Source organism: Aythya fuligula, chromosome 2 (genome assembly GCF_009819795.1).
Source record: "Aythya fuligula isolate bAytFul2 chromosome 2, bAytFul2.pri, whole genome shotgun sequence".
NCBI lineage: Eukaryota > Metazoa > Chordata > Aves > Anseriformes > Anatidae > Aythya > Aythya fuligula.
In genome coordinates, this window is record NC_045560.1 from 37,698,023 (window position 1) to 37,706,920 (window position 8,898).

Genomic DNA, 8,898 nt, shown 5'->3' on the forward strand with positions numbered 1-8,898 from the left:
CACAGGTCAAGGAAACTCCTGAATGTCTTGTGCACAGTGTAACAAGTTTTCCTTAAGCCTTGGCCTACCTAGTTTTACATCTGTGTTAAGGTTCAAAATGAATATAAAGAGTAGTATTTGCAAAAAGGGCAATCATATAGCCGTATTTACAGCACAACATTCACGTCCTTCACTGTGAACTCATTTCATCACCACTAGCTAGCAGTTGGAGAGCTGCTACCAGAGGATGACTGCCCATGGGCTATCAATAGCATGAGCAAAGTCCTGAAACCTGTGAAGTCAGCAGCGTGCTGCTTTTGCCTTTAACGGGTGTAGGACTTCACCGCTTTTTTTGTCTTCTGTTCACACCTCCTCAGCCTGACCCATTAAGCTTGCTAAACAGAATATTTAATAACTCGGTTTAAAAGTCCATAGATCTGCCTGTATCCTGTAATGACCTCCAGTCATTTGAATTCCTGTAAACATTAAAAAAAAAAAATCTCCACAGTTCCTCCAACCTGATTCCTTTTTCCCCTGTTTTGAAAGGAGCTGTTGGACAGGTCCATTCGATAATTTTCAAAACTAACCCATGTGATTCTCTTTTTTCATTGCAACTTGTTTGTCCTTGGTAAGAAAAAGGCAGTAAAAGGTTTGAGGTTTTCTGGTTATTTCTGTTTCTGGACACTATTAAACTTCCCTTTCTGACTCATCACCTCTGTTCTCTGGGTGGCTGTGGAAAGGCAGAGTAGCAAAAAGCACGACAGAAAGATTAGAAACAGAGCTCAAGTAAAGAGCAACAACAAGTCCTCATAGGCATGGGGTTTGTTGTGCTCAATGGACAGCATCCATCGCTGCCCACTGAGTTGGAAAAGTGGTTTAGGACTTAAAGGTGGCAGTGAGGGGAAGGGAGTGGTTAGGAAGGCACACGGAGCTGGATGTTAAAAAATAATTAAAGAGTTTTAGCTCAGGGCACCCAGGGGATGGCATGGCCTCAGCTGCATCCTACAGGACCCCTAGTGCTTTCCAGAGATGTTACCGGTCCCTTGGGACGAAAGCATGCCAGTCAATATTGCCATGACAATACCTAGCATGGCGCATCGGGCAGCAGTGCTGGGGAACAGGTGAGGTGTGGACGGTGAACTCTTTTTTAATTTAGCTTTTTGTGTCCAGCTGCCTGTGCCACCTTGACACCTCAGACACCGAGGAGCTCCTGCTCTGCAGCAGGAGGGGGTCTCACAGCCAGGTGCCGTCAGCTGTCACACACCTCTCCTGCTCAGGTGACAGCAATCCAGCCTCACTAAAGCCACCTGCAGTCTTTGGAAGGGCTGTCTGAGTGAGGCTAGGTGTTTCCTTAGGAGCTGATTTCCACACAGACGAATGTGGAGGAGCGGAGGGCACAGCGCTGTGCTGGGAGCTGGGAACCGGCGGGGAGAAGGAAACCAGCACAGCCAGGAAACGGAGCGCAGGAACACAAAGGCTGGGTTTTGTTCTCTGTCCCTTGGTTTCCTCCATCGATAAATTGGAGGAAATGACACCTAGCACATTTTGAAGTAGCAGAAGAAACATACTGTGCCACCGCAGAAAAAATAACCCCCACAGAAGCCTGCTAGGAGTGAAATAAGCTGCCATATAAACAGCACATCTTTTGAAGGCAACACTCTGCATTTGAGTGTCATGTACATGAGGCTTTACAAAGCACATTAATGCCTAAATAGTTTTTCAGAGGCACATATCCAGCAGTCATACTTTGGTGTGCTAGTGGCTGGTGAGGAGGGCTTTAAAGTATAAATGCTGCCAGTTGGTTATAAAGTAAGCATGCGTATTTGGGGTCCCAAGTCCTGGGGACTTAAGTATCTTTACCATCTAGTAAGAGAATAGAAAAAGATTTTGTTATACTCATAATACAGGTTTTATGCTGTGGCTCACAGCATGAGCACTTCTTTTAATTCTAGACATTGTTTTATTGATCAGAAAAACCTCCAGAGTCTTACAGAAAACCCTAGGATTTGGCTCTAGGTCTCAGCCTCTGCCCCTAACTCCAGAACTGATACCTGCTGTGTTTTTGGTATGTCCTTAAACAAACAAGAATTACAATCCTCAAGTCTCGCTGTAAAATGAAATCTTCAAATATCTTCTTATTTGCGTAATGTACTGGTACTGGTACTTGTGCCAGGACTGCTGAAAAATGAAAACCAAATTTCTTTGGATGGAGAAATAAGGGATCACCTCTTGGTCCAGCGCAGGGCCTTGGGTAGGAAGCTCCTTGCAGAGATGTGTGGAGAGCATCCCAGCCGAGCAGTGGCTGTCCCAGCATTTCAGGGATCCTCACACTGGTGTCGGGCAGCAGGCAGCCTGCAGGACTAGAAACAGCATTTTCTGAGTGTCCTTCCCTAGAGTGTAGTACTTTGGGCTTACATTTCTTCATACTGTTAGAAAGCCATACGTTTTACTCTTGCGTTCATTTCTGTTGTCTCATTCACTCTAACAATAGGAGTAACATAGTTCTGACATGAGCAAAAACTGGCAGGCTGTGGCCATGCTTCAGTGAAGGAGGCAGGATCAAAAACTGGAATGGGGGGAGGAAGAACCCCATTTGTCCTGAGCCTTGATTCAAAATGAGGTTTATTTTCTTGACAGGAGCTGTATCAATTTGCTAACTGAACATTTTTCTAGCACTCTTTCAAATGTGATTTTAACCATGAATAGCTCACAAATAGCAAGAGCCTGAGTGCATGAAGAACACCAGAGATGTCAACCCTGTAAAAACACAACGTTTGAATGTGTGGTCACTGTAGCATGAGTGCAGCTCAACGCTGGTCATCTCGGGACGGGGAGGCTGCAGCAGCTGTAAGAGGAGGACAGAAGAGGGTATAAGAGAGAGGATATGTTCAGTCCTGGAGGAGGAATCAGGGACTAAATCCAGCTCTTTCCCCTGCCCTGGGGAGGTGTCACAGGTGAGACTTCTCTGACAAGACAGCTCAAGATAAAAACTATTTTGTATTAGAGAAAATCCCCTGTAAGTGATGATCCACCACACGTGATGGAGCACTGACAGCAGCTCCCCAAAGGTTGCTGGCAAAAGAAAAGTAGTATTTTCTTCCCACATAAAATCTCTGCCGCAGCTCAAAGCCCAGAGGAAAACTGTAACTGCAGGAACAGCGATCAGATAGGAGCAGTGGGTTTCAAGCTCACCAGAAGCCAGCGATGTGCTTTGCCTACCAGAGGCACATTGCTAAAAGCAATATGATCCCAGGGGTAAGACTCTGAAGAGATAACATGCACCCATACTGGCGGGCAGCTTGGAGAACTGTGTGTTTTTAACATCACTGCCCACTGTTTCCATAATCTACATGGAAAAAGCCTTTCTCAGCCCAGTTTCCAAGCAGTGCTGTATTTTTCATTTATTTGCTTTCTTGTACAAATACAAACTAGAGAGGTAGTTAATAACACTGTAATGAGTAACACTGGAACTGCAGCTTTTGCAAATTGCCTAAGTATATAACCTGCAAATGACATCTATGCCATTCCCCCGAGTGCTGAACTCTCTGAAAATCAGACCTTAGCACTTAGGATTCTGTTTATAGTCTGTTCATTAGAAGAACCAGATTAAAATTATTTTATGAACTGTACTACAAGTAATAGCATTGGTAACTCTGTAAGAATGGCTATATTTGATATTCGGATCCTACTGTTCCTAGGTTCTACTGAACTGTGTTTCACCATAGGTGTTTTATAGTAGGCAGTAGTCACAGCGATGGGATTTTGCTGAGGTCAATTTACTCAGCAAGGTCTAGAAAGATGCTGGAGTCCCCACAGGTTCTCAGAGTCACGGCGTACTGCACTAAGCATGGGAAGGTTAAACGTCATACTTCAAGGCTTGAAGTAATCTCTTTTTCATAACGAGTTAGAGGACTTTGAACCACCTGCTGGAAAACTGGTCCAGGTCAGTGGCCAATGCTACAGTAGATAGGTTAAAGCCACATGATAATGTCTGTGGTTTTGAGTAAATTCAGACATATTTCTATGTGTTTAAGGCACATACTATTGGCGTTATCATACTGCAAAAATTCTGAAACCACCCCCACCCATCCGTGCATTACTAATGTATGGGACCAGAAACAGATTTCAGAACTATTCCAGCTGGACCCACAGGATTGCATGGAAACCCACAAGCCCCGACTGTAAACTGGAATGCAGAAAGCAGGTTATATATCTAAACGTGTTTACCAGTGGCAAAGTATCCATGAAATAGCTGACATCAAAAAATGTCTTTAGTTTAGCTGTGCTGCAGATGGCTGCTACATAAAGCCAGAGAACCAATTCCAAAGGCAGAGGACGACAATGATGAAAGATGCCCAGCTGGGGGGCATCCATGCTTCCTTTTAAAGTCCTCAATGTATTTATCAGCTTATATGATGACACTCAATAAATAAAATAAATGTAAATCTCCTTTTCTTGCTTTAGCCTGTGATATTTCTGCTGTTTGTCCTTGACTGCCTGCAACAAGACAGTCCTCATCCATGGTGTGCCAAGAAGGCAGCAAGTTTGGCTCTACTTGCAGTGCTCTCACACTCTCCTCCTGAGTGTCAAAGGGACAGGTATTTACTTTCCAAGTGAGTATCTGCTCTTTACATATCCACTGGCAGAGGCAAGTGCTGAGGACTGGGTGTTTAAAAGGAGAAGAGGCATGTCCCAACCAGCCTGCTCTGGTCCCTGCCACCTTTGCAGCAATAGGAGACACAGGGCTCCAAGTTGAGAGACATTGCAGGGTTGTAGTGGGTGCCCTCATGCCAAGATATACACACCCTTTGGGGAACCTCTCAGGGAGTCCAGAAGTGTGGTTTTGTCACACTCATTTTTAACCAGTGCTGACATCTTCCAAACCTGCTGCTTCCATCCTGATTATTGTCTTCTCTCCTAATGGCAGCCACCAACCCGACTGGGGCTGCATCAGGACCAGCACCTCCCTGCAGAGCAGATTCAAGGAAGGGTGAAGGAGTCACAGCAGTGGCGGCCTGCAGCCATGAGGAGCTGCTGATGAACCGCAGGGCCCTGCGGCTGTGGCACTAGCACCTGGAGGAAGGATTGTCTTGCAAGGACTGGGCTGGAAAAGAAAGGGGCTGAAGACTGACAGAGAAAGCATGTCTGAAAATGTGGGAACCCTGCAGCATTAGGGAGAATGGGGTCGTGGAGGAATGCACTTGAAAAACTTGGTCTTTTCAGACACCCTTCCATGCCACTGTTAACGAGACCTCAGTCTGCAGGATGTATCAGAAGACTGGTAACATCTAATTAGTCTGGAAGGAAAAGTAATAATTTCTGAATAATCAGTGTGGATGAAAGGCAACTGATGGTTGGAAATGCACAGAACAAGATAAAAACAAAAACAACAACAAACAGTGATTCCGTAGGGATATAGCAAAAGAAACAGAAAGGGGTGGGGGCTATTCTGATGGTCCATCTGCAGTGTGATACGGCAAGTGCAAATCTCATTTTACAGCATGGACTTAACTATTTGTTTAGGGAAAGACAGACCCTAAATGGATTTTTATCAAATTCTAAGTATTCCAGGCCAGAATCAACACCTAGGTGTAGATAACTACATACTGTCAAAATTAGACAGCAGCTTTGGCCTGTGTCATTTCTGGTTGTTTCAGACTGAGTATGGAGAAAAAAATGAATCCTTTTGCGGTAATTGGTTCTGCTACTGTACTTATCCCCAATTTTCTGAGCTGTCAAGCCTCATTTCTTCTGTTATGCAGATTGACAGTCCTCTCAATAGTCATTCTCATTACGGGTTGAAGGACATCATGGCCTAGTTTTCCAGGGGAAGCACTGAACGAGAGAAGCGCACCCTGCACTTAGTGTGTCCACGGTGCTCCGCAGCGCTGCTAATGATGCTGGGCTCCTCCTCACACGCTGGCAATTTGCTAGACGGGACAATTGGCAGAGATGTAATTCATCAGCCACGGGCTTGGGCGTAATAGAGTGTGGCAAGGTGGCAAGTGTCCCAGCGCGGATGATTCAGGCCGAACGAAACGGGGGGATTTCAAAGGTCCAGCTGCTGTTTTCGTGTGTTTCGATGCAGCCACATGGAATAATAATTCATGCAGGATTACAAAGGGAGAGGATAGGATGCTGAAGACAGAGGAGGAACTTCCACTAAATTTTGTTGTGTAAGGCTGTGTTTTCTCTGGGCTTGTCAGTGCTCGTCTGAAATAATATCCTTCACAGAATTCTATTAATTCATTACCAATCTGATATGAAAAAGGTTATGTTTCCACCAAGCCTTTTATCCTTTAATTAGATTTTTCTGTTATTGATGCTCCCATAATAAAGGTCATGTTTGAATAGAATTTATACACTTACATGACATTTAAAGCTGCACAGGAACAGTGTGAAGTCATTGCATGCAAAGTGCTATTAACTGCATGTCAGCATCCAATAAACTCTCCGCACTTTTAATCCTTTTTTAAGATCTTGAAGCATATCTGATGTTGTGACATTTTATGGCATTTAAATGTCTCAGCAGTAGGACTTTGTTCTCCTTTTCATGCACACAGCTCTTCTGAGGCTGAAAGAGATCTAACATTGCAGAAGAGGCAAGAAGATAACAAAATGGGCCGAATTGCCAACTATCTGTCATGTAAATTGTTGTAACCAGCTGAACTGTAAACGTGAGCTGAAGGCTCAGCCTACTCCAGTGGATCATACCACGCTGAGGTTATCTGGGACTGAAAGGACACTCACGCCTAAAACAAAATCAAAGTCAAATTCAGCTGGAAGTTTTAAAGGGAAGGAAAATGAAACTCTGGTCTGGTGTTGTAGACGTGTTACCACATATGGGATGATCCATTATGAAACTCCTCTTCGAAGCTTCAAACTGCCGACTAGTTGCAGACACAACATCAGGGCTTTGCAAAATGAAACCTGACACAAGTGAAAATAGCTTAAGTGACCGAGAAATGGAGCATGCTTATTTCATTAACCATTTCCCCTGCAGCGTTTCAAATACAAATGTAACAGCAATGGGCAGGAAGGCAAGCATACAAACCAACCCCAAGGCAGCAGCTGAGCAGGAGGGTGGCCAGCCTTTCCTTTCTGATAACCACATGGGACCAGGAGCTCTACAAGCCATTATTCTCTCATGTACTCCACAGTAGGTGTGAAAGCACTCCCCACCGGCACAATATCCATTAGCAGCTGACATCATGCGTAGCCTGGCTTTCGCCAGGCCTTTCACACTCTTGGGTAAGGTTTGTGACCAACCCTGGCTGTGTTTGTCCTCTACCCCAAGGTTCACCACACAGATCAACAGCGGGGCTTGTCAGGTGAGGGCTGATAACATAAGTATGATAAATACAGAAGAACAGCAGCAATGGTTTTCTTCATTCCTTGTGTGCTTGATCAGGGCTTGCTCTGCAAAGGGGGATGCCAAAGCTCAGCACTGAGTAAGGGGAAGGATGTTGATCCTTGCTGGAGTATTAGGACAAGAGGGCTGTGTAACAGAAGGAGCGTCTAATATATAAATCTATGCAAGGGCATCATACAGCTATGAGCAGAGCTTGTGCATACACCTTGTACATGTCAGGTGCATCAGAGGCATTACAAGGCGAAATGCTGAGGTCCCTTCCAACCCAAGCCATTCTGTGATTCGTTCTATGATCCTGTGAAATCCGGTATGGGCTTAGTTTCAGGGTCTAAGTTGTCTCACTGCAGAACCAGCTGTGTCCAGAGACCCGTATCAAATGCTCATAGCAGAAGAGGATTTACTGCTCCTTCTTTTACTGAGACAGGAAAACTCTCTCTGAAATCAAAGAGCTTTGTCTTGCAAAAAATGCCCAAGACCCATCTAAGAAATACAGTTTCATCTTTTTCCAAGTAGCACAAAACTTGCCAAATTTAAAGAGAGACAAAGCCAGCCTCTCTCAATCCTTTTTGCTTGGGCTGAAAGTTGCCTGAAGACATGGATCATATGAAAAACTTGATTCATGTGAAATACCAGGATTATTTCAGTAAGAAAGCATAGGTGTTGTCTAAGGGCACTATTAACACAAAGATACATACTCAAAAGAGCCTGACACAAAAAGTCCCAGTTCTTCACACCCCAAGCTGAGGGAGGTCATTTTCCACAGCTTGGAGACATGAGTATGATTCTGGTCATGCACATACATGGGGCCATTAATTTTAGAAGTGACAATCTGCATGAAAAACAAGTCCTTTGTAGGACTGGAGGCAATCCAGTGCCACTGGGGCCACTGTTTTCACTGGGAGTGGGAAAGGAAGGGGATTTCTATAAGGGGAGGTTCCTATTCTTCTACCAGTTGAAAGTTGAGCATGCCTCCAAATTGTTTCCGTGAGGAAGCAAACTGCAAGGAAAGGAAGAGTGTTTTGGTGCCCTGTAATCCAGAACAGAAATGAGATCTCAGCAGTGTTCAGCGACTGAGCTGGTTGACCACGATGGACCTGGCCAGGAATATTTTGAGAGAGAAATATATTTTTTTAAACCTCAAACCATGCTGCTTTCTTGACCCCAGCTGAACACATAACTATGTGTCTGTGGGATTGAGGATAGGTGTGTTGGTGTCCTGGGATCTCGAAGGAAAGCTCTGTATGCTTTATATATGTGTATGCTTTATGTATAACTTCACTTTGGGTGCACCACAAGCTATTTCTGGCTACCTTGTGGCAGAAGACCTTGCTCTCCTAAGCTACGTATTTTCTCTCTGAGGATAACTCAACACAGCTAAAATGCTGCCACTCTGACAAATCTTGTGCACTACTTAGACAGGGCTCAACTCCAAGTGAGCCAAAGCTGGACCAGATGGATATCATCACTGATGATGGGAATGGATATACATGTATAGAGACCAAAATTCTCAAAGCAGAACTGCACCACTTAAAATTAAGGCCAGTTGG